At 49.7% G+C, this 19,146-nt stretch overlaps 2 protein-coding genes across 2 annotated transcripts in view; both read left to right on the top strand.

Moving 5' to 3' along the window:
* The window catches only part of astn1 (astrotactin 1), a gene marked incomplete at its 3' end in the record, with an annotated part of 1,033,675 nt that overhangs the window by 660,536 nt on the left and 353,993 nt on the right, over positions 1 to 19,146 (top strand). The window lies entirely within an intron of this gene.
* pappa2 (pappalysin 2) overlaps positions 1 to 19,146 on the top strand; it is a gene marked incomplete at both ends in the record, with an annotated part of 278,401 nt that overhangs the window by 40,166 nt on the left and 219,089 nt on the right. The gene's annotated exons all lie outside the window — the stretch shown is intronic.

The raw sequence follows: 19,146 nt of genomic DNA, 5'->3' as shown, positions 1-19,146 counted from the left end.
ATGTCATGCACACTGGGCTCAGTTCCTTCCTGGACTACCCACAGCCCTCCCACAATCCACAAGGAGGAGCAGTGCACCAAAGCATTATGGGAATTGTAGTCCAGGAAGGAAGTGAGCCCAGTGTCGATGACATCAGAGACACTGCAGGGCTCACTGCTAAAATCTATAATATCTGACTAAAACCACATATTTCACACATAAAGACCCCCCAGGAAAGTGTTCTAAATCTTCTATAGTAAACGTCATTCTTTTGCAAAAAGGGTGAAGTGTCCTTTTGTCGCCGATATGATGAGCAATATGAATTGCCCATCCCTACATCTCTGTATAGACCAATTCATTGTTTACAAACATTGGGACTGGGCGCACGGGTGACTGTTTCATGTAATCAATTCCCAACAGATCTCCAACCCTGTTGTTTTGGGGAGCGCTGGTTTCAGTCCATTCAACCTCCTCTTGTGAGTTGGCTAGTGAGATGCACCCTAGGAGACATTTATACTTCAAAGCCCAACAGTATTGCGCACAGAGAACAGCTGATATACAAGCTCACATCGCATCGCAAATTATGCGACTGTTGTGAGTGCAGTTAGAACTTTTCCATTGCGTCTTATGAGAGGTGGTGTTCTTCTGCTGCCGTGATGCGCGCGCATGCTGTTGCTTATCAGTGTGACGTCGTCTGTTAAGGCGTCTATTGGTTGCCTGCTCATCCTTCCTTATCGTGCATGGGTATTATTTTTATCGCTACTCCTCCCACTCTGTCCATTGATAAATGACTCGCAATTATGGAGGCCATGAACGGTGCTGTCTCCCTCGTTCTGCCTCGGTGGTTATTTGTAGTCTCTCTCTGGGGGCATCGGGCTGAAGGCCAGAGCTATGAATTATTGCACTTGACTGTCTGGGACATAATAGGATCCAGAGGTCAGAACAGAACACCACATAATTACACACAGTTTTGCAGTTTTCTGCCTGCCTGGTGTACTGCATTAGTGCAAAGTAAACATGCATTGTAAATGACCCTCTCTAAGCTGACTCTCTGTAAATGACTCTCTCTAAGCTGACTCTCTGTAAATGACTCTCTCTAATGACCCTCTTCATTGTAAATGACCCTCTAAGCTGACTCTCTGTAAATGACTCTCTCTAAGCTGACTCTCTTCATGTAAATGACCCTCTCTAAGTTGACTCTCTTCATTGTAAATGACCCTCTCTAAGCTGACTCTCTTCATTGTAAATGACCCTCTCTAAGCTGACTCTCTTCATTGTAAATGACCCTCTAAGCTGACTCTCTGTAAATGACCCTCTCTAAGCTGACTCTCTGTAAATGACTCTCTCTAAGCTGACTCTCTTCATTTCTCATTGTAAATGACCCTCTCTAAGCTGACTCTCTTCATTGTAAATGACCCTCTCTAAGCTGACTCTCTTCATTGTAAATGACCCTCTCTAAGCTGACTCTCTTCATTGTAAATGACCCTCTAAGCTGACTCTCTGTAAATGACCCTCTCTAAGCTGACTCTCTTCATTGTAAATGACCCTCTCTAAGCTGACTCTCTTCATTGTAAATGACCCTCTAAGCTGACTCTCTGTAAATGACCCTCTCTAAGCTGACTCTCTTCATTGTAAATGACCCTCTCTAAGCTGACTCTCTTCATTGTAAATGACCCTCTAAGCTGACTCTCTGTAAATGACCCTCTCTAAGCTGACTCTCTTCATTGTAAATGACCCTCTCTAAGCTGACTCTCTGTAAATGACTCTCTCTAAGCTGACTCTCTGTAAATGACTCTCTCTAAGCTGACTCTCTGTAAATGACTCTCTCTAAGCTGACTCTCTTCATTGTAAATGACCCTCTCTTCATTTCTCATCGGGAAAAGTGAGGCATCTCCACGAATGAGGTCTTTGTGTCTATTATCTACAGCACTAGTTCCCGAACTGTGGGTCACTCAGGACCCCCTGCTTTAAAGGTATATTCAGTGGTTTCAAATATCACTTATTTTTTCTTTTTTTCTGGATAATCCTTCCTACTATAGAGTGTGCTGACCATATGTGCTGTCCCCAGTGAGCCCCTGGGGTAAAAAAACCCTAGTTTCAGTTTTGGTGGCGGGTGACAAAGCCTTCATCCAATCAGGATGAGAGGGGCCTTCCTCCAATCATGATCGAGTGGGGGCGGGCCTTGGTTCACATGCTGTTGGCCTGTTGCACTTCCCCCCACTGTAGAGCGTGCATGTGCACATTTTGTTACCGGGGCGGACTGGGTGGTTTTCCAAATCACCCAAATCACTGAATGCTCCTTTAAAGGGATAGTTCAGATATTTTTAATTTAAGCTGTATGAAATACTATAGCGGTTGCAACTGTATTTATTGATTGCCTGAGTCCCGTGGTGGGAGTTCTGCTCTGGTTTTGGTGAAATAAAGTAGTTCCGGTCATTTTGTGGGGGGCACAGGGGGCCACGCAGTAAAAGTAAATGAATCCACAAAACTAACGTCTGTAATGTTTGTATTGTTTTGTATTTGTATTGACCTATTTCTAAAATATTAGTGCAACCTCTCTATCACACGGAACTATGTTTTTTGTGTCCATATCACTACGCCCAAAAAACAGTTCCATGTGATAGAGGGGTCAAAGTTGAACAAAAGTTGCGCTAATATTTTAGAAATAGGTCAACAATACAAATGATGTTAGTTGTGTAGATTAATTTACTTTTACTGTGTGGCCCCAGTGCCCCCCCACAAAATGACCGGAACTACTTAATATTTCACCAAACCCAGAGCAGAACTCCCACCACGGGACTCGGGCAATCATACAGTTGTAACCACTATATTAGTGGTTACAACAAGTATATAGCAAGTATTTCATACAGCTTAAGTTAAAAATGTATTTATATCGGTTATCGGCCATAACAGCAATTGATCACATCAGATATATCGCCCGCTATACTTCAAATGCTGCTTCAAATATGGCCGTTAGGGCCTTGCAAAGGCTGAGTGGGCCCACATATGTATGGGCGTTAGGGCCTTGCAAAGGCTGAGTGGGCCCACATATGTATGGGCGTTAGGGCCTTGCAAAGGCTGAGTGGGCCCACATATGTATGGCCGTTAGGGCCTTGCAAAGGCTGAGTGGGCCCACATATGTATGGGCGTTAGGGCCTTGCAAAGGCTGAGTGGGCCCACATATGTATGGGCGTTAGGGCCCACAGTGTGGGGGCCACATATGTATGGGCGTTAGGGCCCACAGTGTGGGGGCCACATATGTATGGGCGTTAGGGCCCACAGTGTGGGGCCCACATATGTATGGGCGTTAGGGCCCACAGTGTGGGGCCCACATATGTATGGGCGTTAGGGCCCACAGTGTGGGGGCCACATATGTATGGGCAAACATGTGATATGATTAACAGACAGATTGGATCCAAGCTCTTGTACTATTTGGACTGAATGACGCTGCGGTGCAGGGTGACCTTAAACGATATACAGTTCATCATAATTAAATACTGCTAATCTACCGTTTATATCTGCTTTTGCCACTTGAGACCGAGACCCAGAGCCGGACTTACCGTTGGGCTAGGGTGGGCTGAAGCCCGGGGGCCCCCGACTAGGCCCCCCCCCCAAAAAATTGTAAAGTGAAATCCAATTCAAGTGAAATGTGTGTACTGTTATTGTATTTAGTTGTATTATGGTTAAACCATTGAGAGCTTCTGCCTGCCTGCCTCTCTTTTTAGGGGCCTGGGTACCCCAAAATGAAAACAAAATAGCCCAATTTTTTTCCGGCCTCACGGCTGTGCCGCTCGGCCAAATCGCGGGACGCGCGGCTCTGCCGCGCGCCCCAAGGGGGCCCCTCAAATTTGCTCCAGCCCGGGGGCCCTCAGCAAGGTAAATCCGGCTCTGACCGGACTGGAGCACTACGACCCTCACCCTACTGTGTGCGTGTGCGTGTGCGTGTGCGTGTGCGTGTGCGTGTGCGTGTGCGTGTGTGTGTGTGGAGGTATATCCCATTTTGGGTGGGAACCCCTTTTGGTGTTAGCATTATGTTATGCTTTAGCTATTGAAAAATAGCAGATCTACAAGCTCATAGCGCGCCACCGAGTTGCGCGCTACGAGCTTGTAGGTCTGCTATTTTTGAAAAATCGAAGAACGACTGACATAGAAACATAGCTTTTTCAGAAAGCTGTCAGGATGTAGAAGACATTTTTTGAATCTGATCTCAGGTCAAAATGGTATATTATTGCTGCAATAATGCATACTGCACTGCATGCATTCAATTTGACTGATTAGAAAAATCTAGCCAAAAATAGTAGCCTACCTGCAAAGATTTATTCATTAATCAAATCCAAATGACATGAATCAGTGGTTTCCAACCCTTTTCATGTCAAGGACCCCCAAATTGACACTAATTAGCCCGCGGACCCCCATTTAAAAAGATATGCCAGGGACCCCCATAAGAGAAGATTTTTACGGCTCTAGCAGTGATTCTCAACCTGTTTAATTTCAAAGACCCCCCCCCCCCCCCCCCCCCCAGTTTGACATGCATTAGGCTACGGACCCCCATTTGATGGCATTTCTATCTCTGGGACCCCCAATTTATAGCCTACTTTAAAATCAATGTTAATTGAACTCGGAGAGTGTAGAAATGGAACCAAATGGACCCGTTAGGATTTGTACACTCTCAGAGTTACAGACCCATAAGGATCCATTTGGTTCCAAACTATCATTTAGCTGGGGGACCCCCTGGAACTGCCTCAAGGACCCCCTGGGGGTCCCCGGACCCCACCTTGGGAACCACTGACATAAATAACAATGAAGTCTAGCCAACATCGATTCACTTATTCAGGTACGTTTGGTCTAAAATATCACGTAGCATGAAGTATGGGGCGGCTGTGGCTCAGGAGGTAGAGCAGGTCGTCCAATGATCCCTGGGTCTGGGCGGCTGTGGCTCAGGAGGTAGAGCAGGTCGTCCAATGATCCCTGGGTCTGGGCGGCTGTGGCTCAGGAGGTAGAGCAGGTCGTCCAATGATCCCTGGGTCTGGGCGGCTGTGGCTCAGGAGGTAGAGCAGGTCGTCCAATGATCCCTGGGTCTGGGCGGCTGTGGCTCAGGAGGTAGAGCAGGTCGTCCAATGATCCCTGGGTCTGGGCGGCTGTGGCTCAGGAGGTAGAGCAGGTGGTCCAATGATCCCTGGGTCTGGGCGGCTGTGGCTCAGGAGGTAGAGCAGGTCGTCCAATGATCCCTGGGTCTGGGCGGCTGTGGCTCAGGAGGTAGAGCAGGTCGTCTAATGATCCCTGGGTCTGGGCGGCTGTGGCTCAGGAGGTAGAGCAGGTCGTCCAATGATCCCTGGGTCTGGGCGGCTGTGGCTCAGGAGGTAGAGCAGGTCGTCCAATGATCCCTGGGTCGGCGGTTCAAATCACATGTCTAAGTGTCCTTGGGCAAGACATGAACCCTACATAGGCCTATCTCACAGCATTTCCCCGCCCCCCTTTCCACGCCCCCTTTTGGAGCTAATGGTGTTATTATTTCTGCGGTCCATAGACTTCCATGTTAAAAGAGGTATTTTCACAAGCCACAAACTACCGTTTTGTAAAGGTAAGGTTTATTCTACTTATTTGAGTTGTTATACCATTGTGTTTTCTTCATATTATTATCGGTCTTTGACATTTTAACATTAGGAAATGTACTTAGATTCTCCAGAGAAAAAAAGTGTAAATGCCTAATGTTAAATGACACCACTAGCTACCGGAAGGGGGCGTGAAAAGGGGGCTGTGAGATAGGCCTATTGCCTTGTTGGTCGGTGTGAGCTCGCCACCATTGGTGTGTGAATGTGGGAAGTGAGGACGCTGGCGTCGACTGTTCGCCGCTTCACCTCCCAATGTATGAATGAATGAATCATTGTAATCGCTTTGAGTAAAGGCACGTAGTGCATAGAATAGCGCTATGAAAATGCAATTCATTATTATTATTATTATAAGTGAGGGGCTCTCTTACATCATCATCTTACAGTGATGTAATGATGATGGAAATCAAACGGTGACAAATGGCGATGGCGTTTTTAAAACAAACATTGAACTAAAAACAAACCTGTATAGGAAGTCATTACAGGGAAATTAATGACATTGATTGAAGTGTGAAACTTTTCCAAATAAGGTATTTGTTTGAAACGGGAATCACACCAGGTCTGTGGAGCAGGAATACATATTGAAACTGATGATAGTAACTGAGGCACGCACGCACGCACGCACGCACGCACGCACGCACGCACGCACGCACGCACGCACGCACGCACACACGCACGCACATGCGCGTGCGGACAGGGAGGGGAAAAAGGATGGGAGTCCCATTGACTTATGAGCCTGTGATGTCATTCCTGCCTGTGCCGTTAGGCCTCTGACCCTCCATTAAAACAACATGAACGTCCAGTACACTGGGGACCCGCGGCGTCGTAAACCCTGGACCCAATGGACTCGCAGCACTGTAGGTCTTCTGGAAGCTGTGTGTGTGTGTGTGTGTGTGTGTGTGTGTGTGTGTGTGTGTGTGTGTGTGTGTGTGTGTGTGTGTGTGTGTGTGTGTGTGTGTGTGTGTGTGTGTGTGTGTGTGTGTGTGTGTGTGTGTGTGTGTGTGTGTGTGTGTGTGTGTGTGTGTGTGTGTGTGTGTGTGTGCGCGTCTGCACTGCAACCTGTGAGTTTCTCAGAGAGAGAGAGAGAGAGAGAGAATTATTGTGAGGATGACATTTTGCTGGCGTTTAACGGCGGACCATTTTTATGTTTGGGGTCTGGGCTTTTGATATCCCAACAACACCGAGGCAGGCTGAGTTCTTGCGCAGGTATTCGCTCGCAGGCTGTGCGGCCCTCGGTGTCCACGCCAGACTTAGGGAGGCCCGTGGCTCAGGCTGTGCGGCCCTCGGTGTCCACGCCAGACTGTGCGGCCCTCTGTGTCCACGCCAGGCTGTGCGGCCCTCGGTGTCCACGCCAGGCTGTGCGGCCCTCTGTGTCCACGCCAGGCTGTGCGGCCCTCGGTGTCCACGCCAGGCTGTGCGGCCCTCGGTGTCCACGCCAGGCTGTGCGGCCCTCGGTGTCCACGCCAGGCTGTGCGGCCCTCGGTGTCCACGCCAGACGTAGGGAGGCCCGTGGCTCAGCGGAGCCAGTTGCTGTCACACAACGCAGCCATAGCCAGGTACACGGCGGATCCTGGCTCGGGAAGAAAGAGAGGGGGAAGAAGAGGGAGGGAAGGAGGGAGAGGAGAGGAGAGAGAGAGAACAAGAGAGAGAGAGAGAGAGAGAGAGAGTGAGGACATTTTGTCCATTAAGGGCCTAGACACTTTTCCCCATTGGTTAGCAAACCGTTGGAAGGTGCTGTTGTTTGCTAAGCACTCTGGGTGGTTCCTCCCTGAAAGAACTATCTGACTCTGACCTGGTTTGGCACTTTATTAAAAATAAAACAATAACAATGTTAAAGGACCACTTCACCACTTTTCAACCCATCTTCATATAATAGGTCCTCACTAATAATCATGAAAAAATGGCGCATTTTTTTTCTACTCAGTCTGTGTCTCATAGGAGGGCTTTGGGCAGTTCAGAAACCCGTCCACCAGTGACATCATCGATGGTGAATCCAAGCTAATAGAAACGACAGGCTTTCTTTTCCTGAAAAGTTGCAATGCAAAAGTTGAAGCCATCGTTCTCACGATAATAAAAATCTAAATATATTTTAAAACAAATCTTGTTTAAAAAAAAAATTGCCTAATGATGATGTCACTGGTGGACGGGTGTCCGAACTGCCCAAAGCCCTTCTATGAGACACAGACTGAGTAGGAAAAAAATGGTGGTGTTTTATCATGATCATTAGTGAGAATAGCGAGCCTATCTCCTGTTTCTGTAGAGAAGGCTGCTTCATGTACAAGTTCACCCCCTGTACATGGCGCTAGTATGTCACATGGATTTATACCCCCAATCCAACCCTTGAAGCTGAGCTGCCAAGCAGAGTGGCATTGCATGGGTCTTTGGTATTTGGTACGACCCGGCCCGGGATCGAACCCCGACCTCCCAGTCTCAGGTCGGACACTCAAACCACAAGGCCGCTGAGCTTGGAGGTTTATTATTGTGATATATAGGCCAAAGTACAGCCAGGTGGTTGGTACAAGTTGTACTGCTGGAGCTCCACATGGATTTATGTGTATATTATTTTGTTCAGGTCCGGTTGAGTACTTAGTGGTTTATTACTTGAGATCCCTTTTAGTTGGATCTGAGTGTTCCCGTGAGTTATGACAGCCCCGTTCCTTCCAAACAGAAACAAATCTGAAAGATTTGGGTGTGATTTGAGCCATCACCTGACCAAGTTGATTTTAGGAGCCTATCTCCTGATAAGGGCTACCAACTAACCCCTAGGAGAAGCTCTCGTCATCCTGCTAAATACCTAACCGACACTGACTTCGCTGATGACATCATGCTTATCAGTCAATTCAATTCAATTCAAAGGGCTTTATTGGCATGAGAAAACATACGTTTACATTGCCAAAGCAGAAAGCACAATACAACAATACAGCAATACAATCAAAACAAAAAAAGATGTACATTTGAAAGTCAGAATCTTCAATAGATCAATTTATATGTACTAAGATCACTGGATGCAGGTATAGTGCAGTGAATATACACAATGATTAGTATTTAGGGTGGTTGTGTTCCGTTTGATATCCTTCTCCTATCACAGCAACTCACGAATCTTGCTTCTGTGTTTGTACATTGTTGTACTTCGCCCAGCAGATATGGGAGTTTTTTTGTCATTGGTCATGTTTTCAAAATCTCCGTCAGTCAATCATTGGAATACGCTCAGGCTCTCCTTCAGTCTCTTGAGCAGGCCTCCAACTGTGTTGGTCTTTATCTCAACGAGACAAAAACTGAATACGTAAACATATGCAAATCCAACAATAACCACATTATAAAAACACAACAATCCTCTGAAACAGGTTGATGACGTATTTGGGATCATATATATCTTCTTCCCAAAAGGACTTTCAAACTAGGAAGGGTATGGCCTGGTCAGCCTGCAATGACATGCATAAGATCTGGTCATCCCAGCTTAGTAAAAAATATTTAGGACGACCGTTGAGCCGATTCTACTCTATGGCTCCGAGACATATAGACACTTTCAAAGAAACTAGAGAAACGGTTGGATGGCACTTACACCCGCCTTCTAATGAGAGCGCAAAATCTGTCTTGGAAGAGCCACCCATCGACTAATGTAATATACGGCATGCAACCTCCCCCGTGTTTCTTCACTAGTCCGATCCAGAAGAACACAGTTTTCCGGCCACTGCTACAGAGCTGACAATGAGGTTATATCTTCCCTTCTTCTCTGGAGTCCTGCCTCAAAGCAGACCAGAGGTAGAAAACTGTCGTTCCCTGATGTCATCGCTAGGGACACAGGCATCAGTAAGCAGGAACTGGGGATGGAAATTAAGGACCGGGAAGTCTGGTGTGATATTGTGAAATACACGATCTCGACCGCGGTCGAAAAATAATGATGATGATCTCCTGTTTCTGTAGCCATGAGGCCCATAGGGGCAGGAGCCTATCTCCTGTTTCTGTAGCCATGAGGCCCATAGGAGCAGGAGCCTATCTCCTGTTTCTGTAGCCATGAGGCCCATAGGGCAGGAGCCTATCTCCTGTTTCTGTAGCCATGACGTCTATAGGGGCAGGAGCCTATCTCCTGTTTCTGTAGCCATGAGGCCCATAGGGCAGGAGCCTATCTCCTGTTTCTGTAGCCATGAGGCCTATAGGGCAGGAGCCTATCTCCTGTTTCTGTAGCCATGAGGCCCATAGGGCAGGAGCCTATCTCCTGTTTCTGTAGCCCATGAGGCCCATAGGGGCAGGAGCCTATCTCCTGTTTCTGTAGCCATGAGGCCCATAGGGCAGGAGCCTATCTCCTGTTTCTGTAGCCATGACGTCTATAGGGCAGGAGCCTATCTCCTGTTTCTGTAGCCATGAGGCCCATAGGGCAGGAGCCTATCTCCTGTTTCTGTAGCCATGAGGCCCATAGGGCAGGAGTCTATCTCCTGTTTCTGTAGCCATGAGGCCTATAGGGCAGGAGCCTATCTCCTGTTTCTGTAGCCATGACGTCTATAGGGCAGGAGCCTATCTCCTGTTTCTGTAGCCATGACGTCTATAGGGCAGGAGCCTATCTCCTGTTTCTGTAGCCATGAGGCCCATAGGGGCAGAAGCCCATCTCCTGTTTCTGTAGCCATGAGGCCCATAGGGGCAGGAGCCTATCTCCTGTTTCTGTAGCCATGAGGCCCATAGGGCAGGAGCCTATCTCCTGTTTCTGTAGCCCATGAGGCCCATAGGGGCAGGAGCCTATCTCCTGTTTCTGTAGCCATGAGGCCCATAGGGCAGGAGCCTATCTCCTGTTTCTGTAGCCATGACGTCTATAGGGCAGGAGCCTATCTCCTGTTTCTGTAGCCATGAGGCCCATAGGGCAGGAGCCTATCTCCTGTTTCTGTAGCCATGAGGCCCATAGGGCAGGAGCCTATATCTCCTGTTTCTGTAGCCCATGAGGCCCATAGGGGCAGGAGCCTATCTCCTGTTTCTGTAGCCATGAGGCCCATAGGGCAGGAGCCTATCTCCTGTTTCTGTAGCCCATGACGTCTATAGGGCAGGAGCCTATCCCCTGTTTCTGTAGCCATGAGGCCCATAGGGCAGGAGCCTATCTCCTGTTTCTGTAGCCATGACGTCTATAGGGCAGGAGCCTATCTCCTGTTTCTGTAGCCATGAGGCCCATAGGGCAGGAGCCTATCTCCTGTTTCTGTAGCCATGAGGCCCATAGGGCAGGAGCCTATATCTCCTGTTTCTGTAGCCCATGAGGCCCATAGGGGCAGGAGCCTATCTCCTGTTTCTGTAGCCATGAGGCCCATAGGGCAGGAGCCTATCTCCTGTTTCTGTAGCCATGAGGCCCATAGGGCAGGAGCCTATATCTCCTGTTTCTGTAGCCCATGAGGCCCATAGGGGCAGGAGCCTATCTCCTGTTTCTGTAGCCATGAGGCCCATAGGGCAGGAGCCTATCTCCTGTTTCTGTAGCCATGAGGCCCATAGGGGCAGGAGCCTGTCTCCTGTTTCTGTAGCCATGAGGCCTATAGGGGCAGGAGCCTATCTCCTGTTTCTGTAGCCATGAGGCCCATAGGGCAGGAGCCTATCTCCTGTTTCTGTAACCATGAGGCCCATAGGGCAGGAGTCTATCTCCTGTTTCTGTAGCCATGAGGCCTATAGGGCAGGAGCCTATCTCCTGTTTCTGTAGCCATGACGTCTATAGGGCAGGAGCCTATCTCCTGTTTCTGTAGCCATGACGTCTATAGGGCAGGAGCCTATCTCCTGTTTCTGTAGCCATGAGGCCCATAGGGGCAAAAGCCCATCTCCTGTTTCTGTAGCCATGAGGCCCATAGGGGCAGGAGCCTATCTCCTGTTTCTGTAGCCATGAGGCCCATAGGGCAGGAGCCTATCTCCTGTTTCTGTAGCCATGAGGCCTATAGGGCAGGAGCCTATCTCCTGTTTCTGTAGCCATGACGTCTATAGGGCAGGAGCCTATCTCCTGTTTCTGTAGCCATGACGTCTATAGGGCAGGAGCCTATCTCCTGTTTCTGTAGCCATGAGGCCCATAGGGGCAAAAGCCCATCTCCTGTTTCTGTAGCCATGAGGCCCATAGGGGCAGGAGCCTATCTCCTGTTTCTGTAGCCATGAGGCCCATACGGCAGGAGCCTATCTCCTGTTTCTGTAGCCCATGAGGCCCATAGGGGCAGGAGCCTATCTCCTGTTTCTGTAGCCATGAGGCCCATAGGGCAGGAGCCTATCTCCTGTTTCTGTAGCCATGACGTCTATAGGGCAGTAGCCTATCTCCTGTTTCTGTAGCCATGAGGCCCATAGGGCAGGAGCCTATCTCCTGTTTCTGTAGCCATGACGTCTATAGGGCAGGAGCCTATCTCCTGTTTCTGTAGCCATGAGGCCCATAGGGGCAAAAGCCCATCTCCTGTTTCTGTAGCCATGAGGCCCATAGGGGCAGGAGCCTATCTCCTGTTTCTGTAGCCATGAGGCCCATAGGGCAGGAGCCTATCTCCTGTTTCTGTAGCCATGAGGCCTATAGGGCAGGAGCCTATCTCCTGTTTCTGTAGCCATGACGTCTATAGGGCAGGAGCCTATCTCCTGTTTCTGTAGCCATGACGTCTATAGGGCAGGAGCCTATCTCCTGTTTCTGTAGCCATGAGGCCCATAGGGGCAAAAGCCCATCTCCTGTTTCTGTAGCCATGAGGCCCATAGGGGCAGGAGCCTATCTCCTGTTTCTGTAGCCATGAGGCCCATACGGCAGGAGCCTATCTCCTGTTTCTGTAGCCCATGAGGCCCATAGGGGCAGGAGCCTATCTCCTGTTTCTGTAGCCATGAGGCCCATAGGGCAGGAGCCTATCTCCTGTTTCTGTAGCCATGACGTCTATAGGGCAGTAGCCTATCTCCTGTTTCTGTAGCCATGAGGCCCATAGGGCAGGAGCCTATCTCCTGTTTCTGTAGCCATGAGGCCCATAGGGGCAGGAGCCCATCTCCTGTTTCTGTAGCGTGAGGCAGCTTCATGTACAAGTACACCCCCTGTACATGGCGCTAGTATGTCGCAGGGACTCATACCCCCAATCCAACCATTGAAGCTGAGCTGCCAAGCAGAGTGGCATTGCATGGGTCTTTGGTATTTGGTACGACCCGGCCAGGGATCGAACCCCGACCTCCCAGTCTCAGGTCGGACACTCAAACCGCAAGGCCGCTGAGCCTGGTGGTTTATTATTGTGATATATAGGCCAAAGTACAGCCGGGTGGTTGGTACTAGTGGTACTGCTGGAGCTCCACATGGATTTATGTGTATATTATTTTGTTCAGGTCCGGTTGAGTACTTAGTGGTTTATTACTTGAGAACCCTTTTAGTTGGATCTGAGTCTGTGTGTTCCTGTGAGTTATGACAGCCCCGTTCCTTCCAAACAGAAACAAATCTGCAACGTCAGTGAGAGATATACCGGCCTCTACGTAAGTGCTTCTCAACCCTTTCAAGCCTTGCGTGACCCCCCCGAAATAATCATATTTGAACTGGGGACCCCCCACTCTGACAGGCACCGGGTAGGAGTTGAACTGGGGACCCCCTACTCTGACAGGCACCAGGTAGGAGTCTGGGGACCCCCCACTCTGACAGGCACCGGGTAGGAGTTGAACTGGGGACCCCCCACTCTGACAGGCACCGGCTAGGAGTCTGGGGACCCCCCACTCTGACAGGCACCGGGTAGGAGTCTGGGGACCCCCCACTCTGACAGGCACCGGGTAGGAGTCTGGGGACCCCCCACTCTGACAGGCACCGGGTAGGAGTCTGGGGACCCCCCACTCTGACAGGCACCGGGTAGGAGTCTGGGGACCCCCCACTCTGACAGGCACCGGGTAGGAGTCGAGGCATTGCTCTGCATTTAGCTTGACTTGGTTCCACAGATAAATAATATTGCGAAAACAGCAGATCTACAAAGACTCACAGTCACTCACAACGCCTCTTAACGCGAGGCGTTGTGAGCTACTGAGCTTGTAGATCATCTTTCTTGTATTATTTGCCTTTTTGTTTTGTTTTTTTAAGTATGTTTTGTTGATTCACTTCCTCGTTCGTTTACGGGCCGACAAAACTCGCTATTATCTCTGAATCTACGGAGCTGTTTTTTAAGATATTTTTGGGGCTTTTTCTGGATAGCGTACAGTATGGTGACAGGAAATGGGGGTGGGGGGGGGGGGTTGACACGCGGCAAGGGCCGTCGGGATCGGGAGTCGAACCCGCGGCACGCCGTCAGGCTGGCTTAGCAGTCTATAGGTGCCCGGACCGCTACACCAGTGGTTCCCACACTTTTTCGTGTCAAGGACCCCCACATCAACATTTATTAGGCCACGGACCTCCCATTTGAAATCATGTCCCATGCAGGGACCCCGATAAGGGAGGGTTTTTACGGCTCTAGCAGTGATTTTCACACGCATTATGCTACGGACCCCCGATTTAATGGCATTTCTACCTCTGGTACCCCAATTTATATTGTAAAACCACTGTTAATTTAACTCTGAGAGTGTACAAATGGAACCAAATGGACCCGTTAGGGTCCATTTGGTTCCATTTGTTCACTCTCAGAGTTACAGACCCATAAGGGTCCATTTGTTCACTCTCAGAGTTACAGACCCATAAGGGTCCATTTGGTTCCTTATATCTCTAAGTGAGCTAGGTACCCCCTGGAACTCCCTCAAGTACCCCCAGGGGTCCCCGGACCCCACTTTGGGAACCCCTGCGCTACACTAGCCACCTGGGCCGCTGTCCATGGTTTTGATCAGAATGCCAATGTTCTGTCCTAACCAAGCATCTTGTTTGGAATGTTCACGTTTCTAAAGAGAGAGATCAGACTTATTAGTGCGAGGTAAGAATGGAACATTTATACCTCCTGGGTTTGGGAGGGAAATGGAAGGCCTCTCATCTGCTGGGAATTCTAAATGGAAGGCCTCTCATCTGCTGGGCATTCTAAATGGAAGGCCTCTCATCTGCTGGCCTCTCATCTGCTGGGCATTCTAAATGGAAAGCCTCTCATCTGCTGGGCATTCTAAATGGAAAGCCTCTCATCTGCTGGCCTCTCATCTGCTGGGCATTCTAAATGGAAGGCCTCTCATCTGCTGGGCATTCTAAATGGAAGGCCTCTCATCTGCTGGCCTCTCATCTGCTGGGCATTCTAAATGGAAGGCCTCTCATCTGCTGGCCTCTCATCTGCTGGGCATTCTAAATGGAAGGCCTCTCATCTGCTGGGCATTCTAAATGGAAGGCCTCTCATCTGCTGGGCATTCTAAATGGAAGGCCTCTCATCTGCTGGGCATTCTAAATGGAAGGCCTCTCATCTGCTGGGCATTCTAATGGAAGGCCTCTCATCTGCTGGGCATTCTAAATGGAAGGCCTCTCATCTGCTGGGCATTCTAAATGGAAGGCCTCTCATCTGCTGGGCATTCTAAATGGAAGGCCTCTCATCTGCTGGGCATTCTAAATGGAAGGCCTCTCATCTGCTGGGCATTCTAATGGAAGGCCTCTCATCTGCTGGGCATTCTAAATGGAAGGCCTCTCATCTGCTGGGCATTCTAATGGAAGGCCTCTCATCTGCTGGGCATTCTAATGGAAGGCCTCTCATCTGCTGGGCATTCTAATGGAAGGCCTCTCATCTGCTGGGCATTCTAAATGGAAGGCCTCTCATCTGCTGGGCATTCTAAATGGAAGGCCTCTCATCTGCTGGGCATTCTAAATGGAAGGCCTCTCATCTGCTGGGCATTCTAAATGGAAGGCCTCTCATCTGCTGGGCATTCTAGGGCCTTCATTTTGAAAAATGCAGGGACATAAAAAGGGCATAAAAAGTGTACAAAATGTACAAATATGTGAGTTTCCACCACTGCTAATCACTAGGAGCACTGCCAGTGGAAGTACCTAATCACTAGGAGCACTGCCAGTGGAAGTACCTAATCACTAGGAGCACTGCCAGTGGAAGTACCTAATCACTAGGAGCACTGCCAGTGGAAGTACCTAATCACTAGGAGCACTGCCAGTGGAAGTACCTAATCACTAGGAGCACTGCCAGTGGAAGTACCTAATCACTAGGAGCACTGCCAGTGGAAGTACCTAATCACTAGGAGCACTGCCAGTGGAAGTACCTCTAATCACTAGGAGCACTGCCAGTGGAAGTACCTCTAATCACTAGGAGCACTGCCAGTGGAAGTACCTAATCACTAGGAGCACTGCCAGTGGAAGTACCTAATCACTAGGAGCACTGCCAGTGGAAGTACCTCTAATCACTAGGAGCACTGCCAGTGGAAGTACCTAATCACTAGGAGCACTGCCAGTGGAAGTACCTAATCACTAGGAGCACTGCCAGTGGAAGTACCTAATCACTAGGAGCACTGCCAGTGGAAGTACCTAATCACTAGGAGCACTGCCAGTGGAAGTACCTCCACTAGGAGCACTGCCAGTGGAAGTACCTAATCACTAGGAGCACTGCCAGTGGAAGTACCTAATCACTAGGAGCACTGCCAGTGGAAGTACCTAATCACTAGGAGCACTGCCAGTGGAAGTACCTAATCACTAGGAGCACTGCCAGTGGAAGTACCTCCACTAGGAGCACTGCCAGTGGAAGTACCTAATCACTAGGAGCACTGCCAGTGGAAGTACCTCTAATCACTAGGAGCACTGCCAGTGGAAGTACCTCCATGCTAATCACTAGGAGCACTGCCAGTGGAAGTACCTCCACTAGGAGCACTGCCAGTGGAAGTACCTAATCACTAGGAGCACTGCCAGTGGAAGTACCTAATCACTAGGAGCACTGCCAGTGGAAGTACCTCCATTAGGAGCACTGCCAGTGGAAGTACCTAATCACTAGGAGCACTGCCAGTGGAAGTACCTAATCACTAGGAGCACTGCCAGTGGAAGTACCTAATCACTAGGAGCACTGCCAGTGGAAGTACCTAATCACTAGGAGCACTGCCAGTGGAAGTACCTCCATGCATGTTGCATGTTTTATGTTTTCCTTTTATGTTCTGAAATCTAACCCATTTTGGCCTGACGTCGATTATAAAAATGTCTTCTAAATCATGACAGTTTTCTGAAAAAAATCTATGTTTCTATGTCATTCGTTCTCAAACATTTTCATGTCAAGGACCCCCAAAAATATGTCATTGGTCGCCGACCGCCATCTGAAAGTATGTTGTTCCAGGGACCCTCCAGACGCAAAGATTTGAGTTAAAAATGTTGGCTCTGAAAGAATATATATTCAAACATTTGCGCCACATTTTCACGATTTTTCAAAAAATAGCAGACCTACAAGCTTGTAGATCTGCTATTTTTCAATAGCTAAAGTATAACATAATGCTTTAAAACACCAAAAGGGGTTCCCGCCCAAAATGGGCTAATGGAAGTGAAATGGCTGAAACGTTGCCCAAATATGGAGTCATATGTCTTACGGCACTGTTTCCCAAACAGCGTCCAGGCTGGGGCCCATTTTGTACGGGTCGTGAGTAAATATCTTTTTTTATCTTTATTATCCATGTTTCCCCACAAAGAATGAAAATAAATGAAATGGACGTACATCCTTCTGCATAATGTCTGAATGCTTTTCTACAATCACTAGACCAGGGGTCCTCAACTAGAAATGCTGAAGGTCCTGTTGTGAATTATATCCATGCTGTCAGAATGGCAGCCTCTGGTGGACATTCCCCATTCCCTGCATCCACAATGACACGGGTGCTTTCCATAATCACCACTCAACTCATAGCCAATCACAGTTTAGGTGTGCCACATATAAGCAATCACTCATCCACAGCCCTCACTCAGTCTCCAGCCTTCACACAGGCAACATGCAGCACCTGCAGATCTCCCTGAGTCTACCTACTACTCCAGCCATGGCTTACTGAAGATAATAAACTACCACATTGTTGGATTATACCTTGGTGTCACAAACCTGTCTCTTTAACTGGAGAAACTTGGGTGGTCAGCTCATAGCCCACAAACACAAACCAGCAGAATATTTAATATGGTCCTTCGAGCCGGATTAACTGGCTACCCAGGGGTGACATTGAGGTCCCCCAAGTCCATCCAGGATTTGTCTAACATGGTAGAAACATTGAGGAAAGTATCGCCATCCAGTCCGGCGTGTGTATCGCCATCCAGTCCGGCGTGTGTATCGCCACCCAGTCCGGCGTGTGTATCGCCATCCAGTCCGGCGTGTGTATCGCCATCCAGTCCGGCGTTTGTATCGCCATCCAGTCCGGCGTGTGTATCGCCATCCAGTCCGGCGTGTGTATCGCCATCCAGTCCGGCGTTTGTATCGCCACCCAGTTCGGCGTGTGTATCGCCATCCAGTCCGGCGTGTGTATCGCCATCCAGTCCGGCGTTTGTATCGCCATCCAGTCCGGCGTTTGTATCGCCATCCAGTCCGGCGTGTGTATCGCCATCCAGTCCGGCGTTTGTATCGCCATCCAGTCCGGCGTGTGTATCGCCATCCAGTCCGGCGTTTGTATCGCCATCCAGTCCGGCGTTTGTATCGCCATCCCGTCCGGTGTTTGTATCGCCATCCAGTCCGGCGTTTGTATCGCCATCCAGTCCGGCGTTTGTATCGCCATCCAGTCCGGCGTTTGTATCGCCATCCAGCCTGGCGTGTGTCCGGCCTCCAGACCCGGCGTGTCCAACGCCTCCCAATCCAGTGTGTCCAACGCCTCCTGTCCCGGCGTGTTCATCGCCTTGCCTGGCACCTATTTTAGAGCTCCCAGTCCGGGGGCCCACAGCCACCACAGGTCCATGTCCACAGTATGCAGCAGACCTGCCTTCTGAGCCAAGCAAACCTGCCGCACTACTTCCTGCCTGGTCCTACCTGCATCGGCACCCTCCGGTGTGGCCCCGCCGCAAGCACCGGTCTTCCTCGTGGCTCCACTCCTCAGGGTTTCCTCCAGACCCTCCTCCAGTATGGCCTCACCGGCGTCAGCGGCTTCCAGTCTGGCTCCCCTACCATGGTCGTCCTCCAGAGTGGTCGTGCCGACGACCGCAGTCCCCTGGGTGGTCCCAACACCTGGTCACCATCTGCACCTGCGTCGTCCTTCGTTCCTGACTGGGGCGGCCAGTTCCGCTCCTATCCAGCCTCCAGGCCGTCCGCCTGAGGTAACCTCCTGTCACCAGCCCAAATATCTGGTCAACACGGGGCGGCTGATTGCCCCCCTTCACCAGCCCCAAGTTTTTGTTCCAGGGGGCGGCCGACTGTCCGACTTCCCAGACAACACTTGACCCTAACTGACAACCGAACATTCTGGGTCCACCCCAATACACCAGACCGGTTGCTCTTACCTTGCACTACACTCACTGCCACCTCGACAGCAAAGACAATTCTCTCTATTCACAGTAGCTGAGCTACCGTGGGGGCGGCTGTTGTGAATTATATCCATGCTGTCAGAATGGCAGCCTCTGGTGGACATTCCCCATTCCCTGCATCCACAATGACACGGGTGCTTTCCATAATCACCACTCAACTCATAGCCAATCACAGTTTAGGTGTGCCACATATAAGCAATCACTCATCCACAGCCCTCACTCAGTCTCCAGCCTTCACACAGGCAACATGCAGCACCT

This window comes from Electrona antarctica (genome assembly GCF_951216825.1).
Source record: "Electrona antarctica genome assembly, chromosome: 1".
NCBI classification, from domain to species: Eukaryota; Metazoa; Chordata; class Actinopteri; order Myctophiformes; family Myctophidae; genus Electrona; species Electrona antarctica.
Note: the sequence above shows the minus strand (reverse complement) of the source record. Positions and strands in the feature narration are given on the sequence as shown.